Here is a 13760-nt window from a genome sequence, read left to right as displayed (position 1 = left end):
GACCATTCCATCTTAGTCGGTTCTTGTTGACATAGGCTTCAACACTTGTTGGTTCTTCGACATTGCCACCTGATATTCAAGATGTTTAGAAGGCTGTGTTAATGGAACTTTTCAAGCGCCTTCAGATGTTGTCAATATGTTGTCCAAGTTTCTGATGCATGCAGGAACGCATCTAATTGAGTTCTCCCCAGAAGGACGAAATGGGGTAAAGTAAACGATTCTGAAACCAGTGAAGGACATGTTCAGTAGAATGCTCTGACATATTGTATTAACTCAATGTTAAATCATAGTATAAAATTCTTGTGTTTCTAGCCAATCTTTCAGCCCATAAACTGTACTCGTAGAATATACAATCAGACATTCTTCTCTACACCAGACATATTGTTGATGCTCTGTACCCACAAACTTGAAGAGTTTTTTTTTCATTTCGAGCATCCAACACACTGAGGAGGCTTCAGGCTAATCCTCACATCCAACTACTTGCTCTGAAAACTCTGCTTATATTTTGATACAGTAACAAATTCCACCACAGCAGCCAAGACAACGCACAATATTCTAATTAAAATAACCCTCAAAGTCCATACTATCTGCCAATATAAATAGATTCTTTAAAACAAAATTACAGGATTCAACTCAGTATCTTCACCAAAAATAAATTAATACTTCTTTGAACCGCACTCTATCTGTATACCAAGTTTTCTGAAATCCATCCATTTTCAAAATATATTGTTTCCAGTCAAAACAGACTAACAAACTGGTGAAAACATTTCTGTCGTTCACCTTCGCTGGTGGAAGAAATGAGGTTACAGAGCTAAAACGTTAACCCTTTCTCTCTCTCCACCGATGCTGTCAGAGGTGCAGAGTGTTGCTAGTTTTTGCTGTTTTTACTTTAGACTTTCAGAATCCACAATACTGGACTTTGCACAATATGCTCTATGGTCACTTCTTCTCTCTCTCTTTGCGGTCATGCTGATTTAAGTAAATGAAGCTGAAGCACCCTTATTCAAATCTCCTACTTCACAGGATATGATGCACGTGGATGCAAACTGATTGACGTATAGAAGGATCAATCAAAACTAATGAAACATACATGATCTCACTGTTGGAAAGTATCATTGGTCCATTAACACCATCAACCAGCTGATCCAAGAAATAGGAACTGTTAATGTGTTTCTTTAGAAGCTCTTAACTTGAAGAAATCTTTGCTACTTACAACTGCATCTTTCGCAATAAGATATTCAAAAGGCCAATTAACATCTGAGTAAAGTTATTTCTTTAACAATATTTTTGAATCTACCTCAGATAAGTAAATGTCTCTTTGCTCCGTAGTTTTGAGCCAAATCAAACAATCCCAGTAGAACCTCTGCAGCCCTGAGTAAACCACAGCCCTACCTCAGCAGAAGAGTCCTGATCGCAAAGGCTATCCTTTTTTTTTATTTGCTAAGTCAAAGGTCTGTGGCCAAAGGAGTCAATTTGCAAAGCGAGAAGTGAATTCTGTTGCCACATGAGAAAGGAAAGCACACAGGCAGAGGTGCAGTGGAAACAGCACAAAGGTGTATCATGTCAGCAATTCTCTGATTGTCTCCTGAATGTTGCTCACTTGGTGCTAAACATGGGACCAGATTTAATTGAAGTGGTTTAAGTGACATTGGACATTTTATCGGTAGATTATAAACTTTTCCCATAACTCTGCCTGTCAAATATTTTCAACGATCTGACAGACAGTTATGCTGCTCTAAATCTAATGGTTTATAGATCAATAATTATTTCCACTCTATTCTTAACACAAAAGCAACAGTGGGAGGAGATTTGTACTCCAATGGTTAAAATTAATTACATGTTTTCTTAAAAGTATTGGCGAAATATTTTATGTTTAAATGCAGCACTTCTATAATATTATAACTTAAATTGGGAGCACATGGTTGCTAATACTATCTAACTAATTAACTGACCTCAGATAGATTTTTCATGTAATAAATGTCATAAGAAAGTTTAATGATAGCAATTGTTATGCCAATTTGTTCCATCTACAGCACAGTCAAAAGCTCACCAAAATTGTTAAGTGATCTTTTAATCCAAATAATTGCCTATGCCTATTCTGCAGAAAGGCTCATAACTTCAGAAAGCTTTCAATATTTTGCTTTTCTCCAGAGTACAACCCAAGGTCCCATTTGGCTAGCACCTGACAGCAGCTGGACCAGGGTTCGATGGCATGAGGTATCCATCTACTACAACTCCAAGATCCCCTTTCCTGATCCTTCTTTGTAAGATTTTCTTTTTAATTAACCATGTAATCCCACTGCTGATTCTGTACACTGAAAAGTGTGACTTTACACTTTTCTACATTAGGTTGCAAACTGCAAATTGTAGATGCAAATTGAATATTTAAATAAGTTGTGAATTTGCACAGGATGGAATCTGCAGATGGAACTGTGAACGCAGGCAAAAGAGAAAAAAACTACAATGAGAAATAAACATTCATTCACTCAGCAAAAAGTGATTTTTCTTTACATTTGGGGATTGTACAAGAGATGGAAAAACCACCTTTGCATCCACTTAAAAAGTGAAAGGGTGGGAACAGTTATAAGCCCATTAGGAGACAGTATGCAACTTAAGTATTTACATTGGATGAAGAACTATAATGAGTAGCTTTTAACAAAAGAAATTACATTCTGTATATTGTTTATCCTCTGCCCTGGGTTAAATTGTCAAGAACACATTTTTCATGAAACACACCTAAAAATGGAATTTAACATTGCAAGCTTAACAAAAATGAGTATTCAATTGGTTTGAGCTGTCTCAATCTAGTTCTTAGTGTGAGTGATTCCACAGCACAAAATTGCACATAATTCAGCACTAATTGTCACTAAGTTGACAGTCTCACTGAGAACCATATGGATGGGTGTTAAGAAGATGAAACAGAAGTTTGAAAATGAGGCAGTAACAGGTGTCTTTGTGATGTCGAAGCTCAACCACATTTATCCAAACAGCAAATATACAGGTTAATCTGATGTAAAAATCACCAAGGGGGTCTGCATGTGGTTCCAATTCTGGTTGGATGCCTCTAGGTGCTGCCTTATCTCCTTGTGAGGAAGGGCACCTGGACTGCCCCGTTACCACTCTTGATGGCCAGTGCCTGACAAAGAGCAGGTGTATGTGTCCCTCTAGGAGGCCGAGGGCACTGGATCTTGCTCTTCATAGTAGCCACTGACCTGTCCACGACCTGTCTGACAGTCGCACAACTCTCTGTACTACTGCAGCCTCTGGACAAAGAGGGCCATTGCTCCTCACAGGCCTGCTCGATGTTCCTCACTGTGCATCTGGGTGAACCCACAGAGTTTTCTCCAGCCGGGGGATGAGCTGGTGCTGGTCTCTGGTGGTCCTTTGAGTGCCAGCGGCATGCGCATTTCTCCCTTGCCAGCTGCAGAGCTGCCTCAGTGAGGTGCTCACCAGTGTGCATAGTTTTTTAAGCCCAGAATTCCTATCGAGGTGTCAGGACCTGTGCAGGGAAGATTGAGGGTTAGGTGCAGGAAGCAGACATGCCAACGCTTCCTCTGAGGCCTCAGACTTCTGGGAGCGTGCTCCTCCCCGGTTGAGTACAGCTCCTCTACAGGTGTCCTCAGGAGCTTTACAGAACCTGTAGGAGCAGAGTCAGAGTGACGTGTTGGAGAGAAGAGTGTGCCACGTACCCTGGCACAGAGGACAGGGTCATTGACCTTCTCTCTGTATTGCTGGCCATACCTCTGCAGATGGCACTGACTTGGGTAGTAACACTAGGCCAGGTTGGCAGCATCTTGTGGTATGGGCTCCTCTGCCAGTTCTCTGGAAAGAGAACTCCTCCCGTTTGCATAAGCCCATCCACCATAACCTGCAGATCCCTGTTGGAGAATTGCAGTGCCATGTTTAGATTGTGTCTATAAATGAGCAGGGACAGCTTTGAAATGTTGTGTGGGTGCACTGCAGCTTTTTTAAAGGTGGTGTGGATGCACGTGACGCCAGTGTTATGATGGATATCCGCTGAGTGGCAAGTTGTTCTGGGACTGGCACATGGTAAGCTGGGATGGAAATCAGATCTAGGAGACACCATATGGACACAGTTAGTCAATAATGCGGTGCGTTTGATGAGATGTGATGAGAAAACCCACTAGGGATTGCAGCAAGGGATTTTGCAAATAACCACAACTTATCCAAAACAAAACATAAGATTTAGACTATAGAATTGTTACAAGATGGACATAGGCCATTTGACCCATCATCTCTGTGTTGGCTCTTTCAAAGGAGCAATTTATATACAACTTTTACCCTGCATTCCCACCACATCTCTGCACATCCCTCCTCTTCTGATATTTGGACCGTTTAGGAAATGCAAAAAATGTTATGGGCGAGAGGAGGCCGTTCTGCCCAACGTGTCTGCATCGACCACCCTGCCTCATCCTGCTTTCCAGCCCTTGGCTTGTATTTCTGGAGGTTGTTGTTCGACCCACTGATTTTTCATTACTTTGGTTTGATTGATTGATTGATTGATAGGTTTATTGCCACGTGTACCTAAGCACAGTGAAAAGCTTTGTTTCCGAGTAGTACAGACAGATGACAGTGAGCAAAGACATATCAATCATAGGCTGAACAAGAAAATTGGACAGAGGCATAAAGTGTGTGCACTAGGCAAGATCAACACTAACAAGATCACTGTTATTTGAAGTTGGAGAGTCTATTCATTAGCCTAATAATGGCAGGACAGAAGCCGTTCCTGAAGCTGGTGGTCAGTGTGTTCAAACTTTTGTATCCTTTGCCTGATGGAACAGATTGGAGGAGAGTATTACTGGGGTGCAACTGGTCTTTGGTGGCTTTAAAATCAACTAGATGAAAGTGAGGGCTGCAAATGCTGGAGATTAGAGTCGAGCGTGTGGTGCTGGAAAAACACAGCCGGTCAGGCAGCATCCGAGGAGCTAGAAACATCGACTCTCTTGCTCCTCGGATGCTGCCTGACCGGCTGTGCTTTTCCAGCACCACACCCTCGACTCTTTGGTGGTGTTGGCAGCCTCTCCACAGCAATGGGCCGTGTAAATGGAATCCAAGAATGGAAGATTGGCTTTTGTAATGGTCTGGGCTGTGCACACAACCTTCTGTAGTTTCTGATGCTCCTGGGCAGAGCAGTTGTTGTCCCAGGCCAGTTGGTGTGGGTCCTTATGGATATACCAACTTTCCTGAGTTGCCTGAGGAAGAAGGGGTGTTGTTGTGCCTTCTTGACCGTCGCACATAGGAACTTATTCTTTCATCAGTTTTTGGTTTGGAGCTGAGAACTGTGAACTGTCATTTGTTTGGGAGATCAATCCTGGAAGTTAACTGAAGATTGGTTCCTGATCCAAAATGTTTCCATAGACTCTTGACACTGAGGGAAAACAGTATGTTTAACCTGAGAGCAGATGTTTGGCCATAAACAAGGTCAGTACCTGCTAACTGGTCCAGCAAGGCTGGAAGCGAAGATCCTGGTCAAACAGGGGAAGTTTTGTACTGGTTTATGGACTGTGTTTTCTGAGAGGAGTTTGACTGTTGTTGTTGTAACATGAAGGTTTGAATGGTCCCTACCTAACCTCTCATTATCAGCTATTGAAAGTTCAGAGAATAGAAACAAAATTATAAGCATTTCCTGAGTGAACTGGAAAAAAATAGCATTAATCAAGGCCTTCAGAAAATCAAACAAGAAACAATCACACATCTCTGTGGAACAACATTTCATTAACGTAATCTGGCCAGCTTTATTATTTTATTTATTCCTTAACTGCATTTGTTTGTCCAACTTTTGTGTGACTAGGACTGAAAACATAGATTATTGGGTTTAAATCATAATCATCAATTAGGTTACTTTGTTAGTTAATTTTGCTCAGCTAAAGTTACTGTGTTTTTAATAAATCATTAATTCTTTTGTGGAAGCTACAAATCTGGCATCCAGGATTGATTATTTGCAGAGTCTGAGTTTAGTTCTTAAAAAGATCTGGTTAGGAACCATTGGGGTGAATGTTGGACATCTTTGAAGGTTTTAATTTAGCTGTGTTGTGAATAGAGATGTGGGAAGGCTGATTTGTTTCAGTTGTCTGTCTCCATGTCATAACAGTTATGGAACTCAAGGTTCATATCCAGATATCTAAAAAATGAATTAATGTTTTCTGCCACTCCTACCCTTTCAGGCATAGCCATATTTGCATGAATGTGACATAAAACTCCTGCCTCATTCTTTACCGTGATGTACTTTCCTCATGTTGCCTCATACTGTTCGTACATGCCCGTTTAAATTGAAAAGCTCTTATTCAGTGGGAGGATGGGGAAATTCCAGGCCACAGATAGCTAGCAGCAGGACAATCTCACTGATTGAGATAAATAAATGTGTTGGAGAAGTGAACTGCCTTTGGGTTTGTAATAATGAATGTTGACTTTTCAGATTTTATTTGTGATTCCAAGCGAGATCCTACATTTAGTTTGCAGTGTGAACTTCCAGTAAGGAGGTCACGATGTAAGGATTGTCAGTTTTATTGTGTATGTGTGTGTTATATTTTTGGAAGTTTCAGAAGTAAAGTCAATGAAACTTATTGGTGTCGTGAAGTAAAATTGTAATCCAATTGGCATAGCACTCTTTTCTGCTCGCAAATACAAAGATTGTGAAGAAAGAGCAGGGTTGTTGTTGTGAAAGTTTACAGCTCATAAATTCGCACTGACTGTGTGGTTAAGAATGAAACTAGCTGTAACTCAGTTCAGTAACACAGAGGTTTATCTCCTCTCCTTGATTTTCTTGTGCTGGTGATGTATGTTTCTATTAGTTCTGGCAGTTCTGTATTTGGTTTCCCAAGTGACTATTCTTCATAAGTGGCTGGAGACTGACTGGAAACTTAATATTTAACCATGGGAGGCATACCTCTGTTTAATCCTACCATCTATTAATGTGTTCACATGAAGCTACTACATAGAGAGTTCCTACCTGTGATTACTATGTTTTGTTTTCCCCTTCCTCAGTCTGGGAACGGGGAAGACTGGTTGCAGAGATGATACAGGCACATTCGCAGAGATCACGGGCACATGCAATACCACCAAGTGGAGGAAGGTGACATTTGAACAGGTCAGTTCCATTATAAAGGATTTTATGACATGGTGAAAATGATCAGGTGAAAATGGCATTAGAAATAAAATAATAGAAGATTCATTTCACTGACCATTTGAATTAGCTATCAACTGCTTAACAATGATCTTAAAGGCAACACTTTTTTAAAAATGCAGGGTCTTTAACTGAGGCAGGTATCTTCTGAATGTGTGGTTGGCTGTTTTCCACTAAGTTGGTATAACTTGATAAATGTTGGAGGAGCTTGTACCTAAAATTGGATTTATTTTACAGATCTCACAAATTGAAAATAGTTTTCTTTAGTCCTCCATCCAGTGCAGTACCTACCAGACTGATTAAATAAACACTACTAATGAGAGCTAGCAAGCTAATTTATAACCATAGGATAATTTCCACAGGTGCGGAACATTTCACTTTGGCACAGATCTATATCAACCACAAAAACAAAACCACACAGTTCAACAACACAATGAATATACTTTGAGTTCAGGGGCTGAGGGAAATGCTGATCATAAATATTGGGGCACGTGTGAGTCAGGTGAGTGCTGAAATTCTGAATCCCAACCAGCGTGCTTCAGGTTTTAATGAGAAGGGAGGGTTATGGAGCAGGTAGTCCAGCTGCTCCCAGGAGGATGATTGGCACTTTGTATATCACAGAGAGCATTCAAATCACATCTTTATTCATCATTTGGAGTTTAACTCTGGCTAGATTTCCAAAGTCTCAGATATCCAGCAGTGAAATACAAGTGAGGGTCTAGGAGGCTATGATTGATCAAGTGTATCCCAGTTGTGGAAAATTAGGGAAGAAATTGTGGGGCCCTTGGCTGAGATAGTTGTATCATCTATAACTTGGGTGAGGTGCCAGAGGACTGGATGGTGGTTAATTTTGTGTCTGTATTTAAGAAAGGCTGTAAAGAGAAGTCTGGAACTGTAGACATGTGAGCTTGACATCAATACTGGGTAAGTTGTTGGAGGTGATTCTGAGGGATTGGTGTACATGCATTTGTCGAGGCAAGGGCCGCTTAGGGATAGTCAGCATTGCCACACAAACCTGATTACGTTTTTTGAGGAAGTAACTAAGATTAATGAGAGCAGCGCGGTAGACATCGTTTACATGGACTTTAGTAAAGCCATTGACAAGGTTTCGACATGGTAGACTAGTCAGTAAAGTTAGATCATGGGATTCAGAGAGAGCTTGCCAATTGGATATAAAATTGGCTTGACAGTAGGACACAGAGGGTCATAGTGGAGAGATGTTTTTCAGACTGGAGGCCTGTGACCAGCGGTATTCCACAGGGATCAGTATTGGGTCCCCTTTTGTTTGTCATATATAAATGACTTGGATGAGAAATTAGGAGGCGTGGTTAGTAAGTTTGCAAATGACACCAAAATTGATGGTGTGGTGGACAGTGAAAACAGTTATCTAAGGTTAGAAACAGATCTTGATCAATTGAGTCAATGAGCTGAGAAATGACAGATGGAATTTAATTTCGATGAGTACAAGGTATTGCATTTTGGTAAAACAAACAAGGGCAGGACCTATACAATGAATGGGAGGACCTCAGGTAGTTTTGTAGAACAGAGACCAAGGGAAACAAGTACATATTCTTTTAAATTTGCGTCACATGCAGACAGGGTTGTTAATAAGAAATTTAGCACGCTTGTCTTTATTGCTCAGACCTATGAATATTGAAGTTGGACGTCAATGTTGAGGTTTCACAGGACGTTGGTGAGGTCTCTTCTGGAGTACTGTGTGCAATTCTGTTCATCCTACTATAGGAAGGATATTATTAAACTGGAGAAGGTTCAGAAAAGATTTACCAGGATGTTGCCAGTAATGGAGGATTTGAGCTATAAGGATAGGCTGGGGCGCTTTTCAATGGAATATAGGTGGTTGAGGGGTGACGTTATAGAAATTTATAAAATCACGAGAGGCATAGTTAAGATGAATAGCAACGGTCTTTTCCCTATGGTGGGCAGTTCAAAAATAGGGGACATATTTTTAAGGTGAGAGGAAAAGGTTTAAAGAGGACACAAGGGGCAACATTTTTACACAGAAAGTGGTTCGTATTGGAATGAATTGCCAGAGGAAGTGGTGGATGCAGATGTAGTTGCATTATTGAAAAAATACTTGGAGAAGTACGTGAGTAGGAAAGGTTTGGAGGGATATGGGCCAAACGCAGGCAGGTGGGACTAGTTTGGTTTGGGAACATGGTCAGCGTGAACTGATTGGACCGAAGGGTCTGTTTCCGTGCTGTACGATTCTTTGATTGCCTTTCTGCTTACTCTGGAAGTCTGTCTGGGCAATCTCCTGCAATCAGGCACACCCCCTCAACATTTCCACTCTGCCCCACGACATTCACAGTGAGGCTTTGGACTGATCCTGACAGCTTCAATTCCAAACTTGCTCTTTCCACACTGCCCCTATCTTCAGGGTTCTCATACCTGTCTCCCTTCCCTGACACATTAATAAAGTGTATTTGTAAAATAGTAACAGGAAATGCTAAAATTTGTATTAAGTAACTAGGTATTAATAAAGTTCAGATTATTAATCAAACATTACACGAATACAATCATAGTTGAAAAGTGTAGTGCTGGAAAACCACAGCAGGTCAGGCTGTGAATCAGGAATGTGAAGGGTTTATGCCCAAAACATTGACTCTCCTGCTCCTTGCATTCTGCCTGACCTGCTGTGCTTTTGCAGCGCCACACTTTTTGACTCAGACTCTCCAGCACCTGCAGTCCTCACTTTCTCTCATGAGTACAATCATTCCATGCTATCTGAGGGTCTGAAGTAGAGCAGCAGATTCTCACATTTTTAAAACAAGAAGCCCCGAGCAACAAAATAACAACTGCAATTCTTCAAAATGCTCTGGACTAACAGGGCACTTTGGCATGTTGAACCATGTGTTTTTAACAGAGAGAGCTACCACAATTTCATCGTGGTTTTAACTCTGAACGTGCAGGTAGCTGATGAATCAACATATCACCACTCATATGTTTGTCTTGGGAGTCTGTTATGACTCCCTGATTCTGTCATTAGTAGCTTTATCTAGATGCAGCAAGACAGCTTGCATGGCTGGCTGATAGGCAATAATGCTAAAGAACAAAGTTTTACTTGATGGCACTGTTGAAATGTAGTTCATCATTTGAAGCATAATACAATCTGAAATTGCATTTGAAGAAGAACACTTTTGGAATGCCAAAAACAGATTTAAGAGTACAGCTCCCAGAAAGAGCTGGCAGCTGTTTGTAGCTTATACAGTGTATGATAGATTAACCTGGTACACCTTTGCCCGGAGTATCACATTGATCCTGCAGTGGGCATAGCACAAGTAGTGCATCCAATGAATTCTGTCATCAAAATAAACTTTTCCCTGTCTTTCTTTCATGCATCATCAATCAAAATTTGCAGTGGTGGGGATGGAACAGATCTACAATGAGAAGAGTTTATGCCATTCTGCACACTGGCAAGATGTGCCCAAAACATCAACATTACTGTTTGTGTAAATTGCAAACAATAAACGATTGCATCCAGATCTCCCTCATACCAGATCCAACTCACTGTTTCCCACAGTAATTTTATTAATCCCCCAACACGGGGAAACATCTGTACTTTCTCACCACAGCTCAGTGAAGGATCCCTCCCCCTGAAGCGGAAGCAGATGGCACTCTCTCACCCAGCCACAGTGGGTCAAAGTACTGTGGGAGACAGCTCAGGCTGAAAACATATGTGCTCACTCAGACACAATCGAGAGAAATTCTTCAGTATCTGGTCATCACCCCCTGACCGACTTGGCAGGAACAGATGACCGCACTATATACACATGACTGCAGACAGAGAGCTTGAACAGAGGCCCAATGCTCAAGGAAATTCAAAAGAAATTAAGAAAGGCTCAATGTATGTTTTATAACAAAAATAATTTACTGCCATTCCCTACAGCCTGGCAAAACCCATTATCCAGGAGCTGTGACCTATTATTGTTCTCGACTTCTCACCCACACTCTCTACAATGTAAGCTGAGAAAGTTGAAAATTGTGCACTGTTCCAGGCACCATGGATATTAAACAGTTGCGAGACATATCCCACTGATTGTTCTTGCACCTTCTCCACTGCTCTGAAAGAAGTAAGTACCAAAAATCTGGAAGTCCTACATGCTGTTAAAGGCATGCTAAGCCAAGAAACTCAAGTGTAAATATTACAAAAATGAGGCATAACATTGATCTAATTTGTAAGCAACACAAACTATGTCTAATTTCTCCCGGGGATCATCTTGTTTTTGTAGGTCACCTGCTAAGTCTTCAACGGCAACTACCAGAGGAGATGAAGAAGAGCTGTCTCCTGGATGAAATATGAGAGTCAGCCTCTAAAACAACAATAACACAATAAATAAAAAAATTATACAGCACCACAGCGCTTGTCGGACATGGCATGCCCTGAACTTTTTCAGAAAATGGAACAAGGGAACGACAGACATCTTTGAGGAGAAAGTGAGGTCTGCAGATGCTGGAGATCAGAGCTGAAAATGTGTTGCTAGAAAAGCGCAGGTCAGGCAGCATCCAGGGAACAGGAGAATTGACGTTTCGGGCATAAGCCCTTCTTCACAACAGACATCAAACCTGAGCTGGGATGAAAAGATGCCAAGCAAAGCTGCAAAAGTCACTATTTGAAGAAATAAATGTTGTGACATTTCAGAGTTAAGGAAGGTGTGGTATACGAGTCTGAAAGAGTTAATACCAAATAGTACCAAAAGCAGCTCCCACTGTGATGATGTCTTATGGACTCTCAGAGGAATGAGACATAACATTCAGCTCCCCGTCAAAGTCTATGTAATGATGTCTGTCATAGCAAAGTAACTAATTCCTAATATGAAATAAACTCTGTCTTGTTAACTAAATAGGTCAGGAAGAGGTTTTTCTCTATCATACTAAACAAGCAGGTCTTGTCATTTATTACACTTAAAGAGAATGGTGTCAGTAACTTATATGCACAGGCTGGTGTGCACATACAACAGTAGGAAAGCATAGATATTTCAGGAGAATACAGCAGAGTTCAGGGTCATTACCTCCACCAGTGACGGTCGAGTAGAAAGCCGAGGATTGCACAGAAATACAAATTTGTAAAGTAAGCTGAGACACAGTACTGGGATTTTTTTTCAGAGATAAGGTGGACACGAGAGATTCCTAAGCAAGGATAGCAACATTTAATTTCAATGTACAGGAAGCATGTGAAAGTTGGCAATGTCTGGGATTTTGCTTGGGTGATATTTAGCATGATACAGAGTTGGGGCAGCTTAGGTGTTAAGGTAATGGAGTTGTTGCGGAGTGCATCTCTGGCAAACTGGGAGAGAATGGCACATATTGTCCTGCGGGAAATATCGATGAAGGTTTCAGTGGCAAGTGTAGGTGAAATGGGGATGAGAACAAAAAATACTTTAATGACAGACTAGATATGAAGTTTGAAGTTCAGGTCATGGTTAAGTACAACAATGGGTAGTGCCTGAGAGATGCCCTTTCCCGAGAAGAATCCTTCAGATATTCAAGGATTGCTGTTCAGCAGGTAAACAGAAAAATATAAATATCGTTTAACATCTTTACAGCGTCACCAATATTTGAATTAATTTAACAGCTACCTCAATTGATAGGTGACTATTTTTTCCATGGTATAATAAAGAATGACTTGCATTTACATAGCATTTTTCATGACCACTATACTTTTCAGAACAATTTACGGTCAATTAAATACATTTTGAATTGTAGTCACTGTTACAATGTCAGATACAAAGCAAATATAAATAACAAACACCCAATGACGACAATGTGATTATGATCAGATAATCTGTTTTGTGATGTTGATTGAGGGATAAATATTTCTTGAAATATGAGTGTAACTTCTCTGTTCTTCAAATCAGTATCATTAGAAAATCTGCAGTAGGTGCAGGCAAATGTGGCCTCAATTTAGTATTGCATTTAAAAGGTCATATATTGAACAATGCAGTGCTTTGTGAAAACTACACTGGAGGCTTGATTTTTACTCTCAGCTCCTGGATTGGAATTTGGTCCTAGAATCTGAAAGCTAGGACAGACAGAGTAGTCATCTCTGGGTTATTGCCGGTGCCACATGACAGTGAGGCAAGGAATAGGGAGAGAGTGCAGTTGAACACGTGGCTGCAAGGATGGTGTAGGAGGGAGGGCTTCAGGTATTTGGACAATTGGACTGCATTCTGGGGAAGGTGGGACCTGTACAAGCAGGATGGGTTGCACCTGAACCAGAAGGGCACCAATATTCTAGGGGGTAGGTTTGCTAGCACTCTTTGGGGGGGTTTAAACTAATTTGGCAGGGGGATGGGATCCGGACTTGTAGTCCAGCAAGTAGGCTAGCTGTTTATCAGGATGTCCAAGTGTGTGGGGAGGCTGTGAAGAAGGTAGCACTGAGAGGGAATACTTGTGGACACAGAGATGGGTTCAAGTGCTTATACTTCAACGCAAGGAGTATCAGAAATAAGGTCGGTGAACTTAAGGCGTGGATAGGTACCTGGGACTACGATGTTGTGGCCATCACGGAACGTGGATAGAAGAGGGACAGGAATGGTTGTTGGAGGTTCCTGGTTACAGATGTTTCAGTAGGATTAGGGAGGGTGGTAAAAAAGGA

General features: G+C 41.1%; 1 long non-coding RNA gene across 1 annotated transcript; it reads left to right on the top strand.

The window, feature by feature from the left end:
- Nucleotides 1-6424: 6424 nt before the first annotated feature.
- Nucleotides 6425-11596, top strand: LOC122561928. The gene is made up of 3 exons (XR_006315156.1): nucleotides 6425-6508; nucleotides 7006-7108; nucleotides 11395-11596. It is a non-coding gene; the product is annotated as an uncharacterized LOC122561928 (long non-coding RNA).
- Nucleotides 11597-13760: the final 2164 nt, after the last annotated feature.

The sequence above is a fragment of the Chiloscyllium plagiosum genome, chromosome 24, assembly GCF_004010195.1.
Source record: "Chiloscyllium plagiosum isolate BGI_BamShark_2017 chromosome 24, ASM401019v2, whole genome shotgun sequence".
NCBI lineage: Eukaryota > Metazoa > Chordata > Chondrichthyes > Orectolobiformes > Hemiscylliidae > Chiloscyllium > Chiloscyllium plagiosum.
The sequence above is the reverse complement of the archived record's forward strand: the minus strand, read 5'-3'. Positions and strand labels throughout refer to the sequence as shown.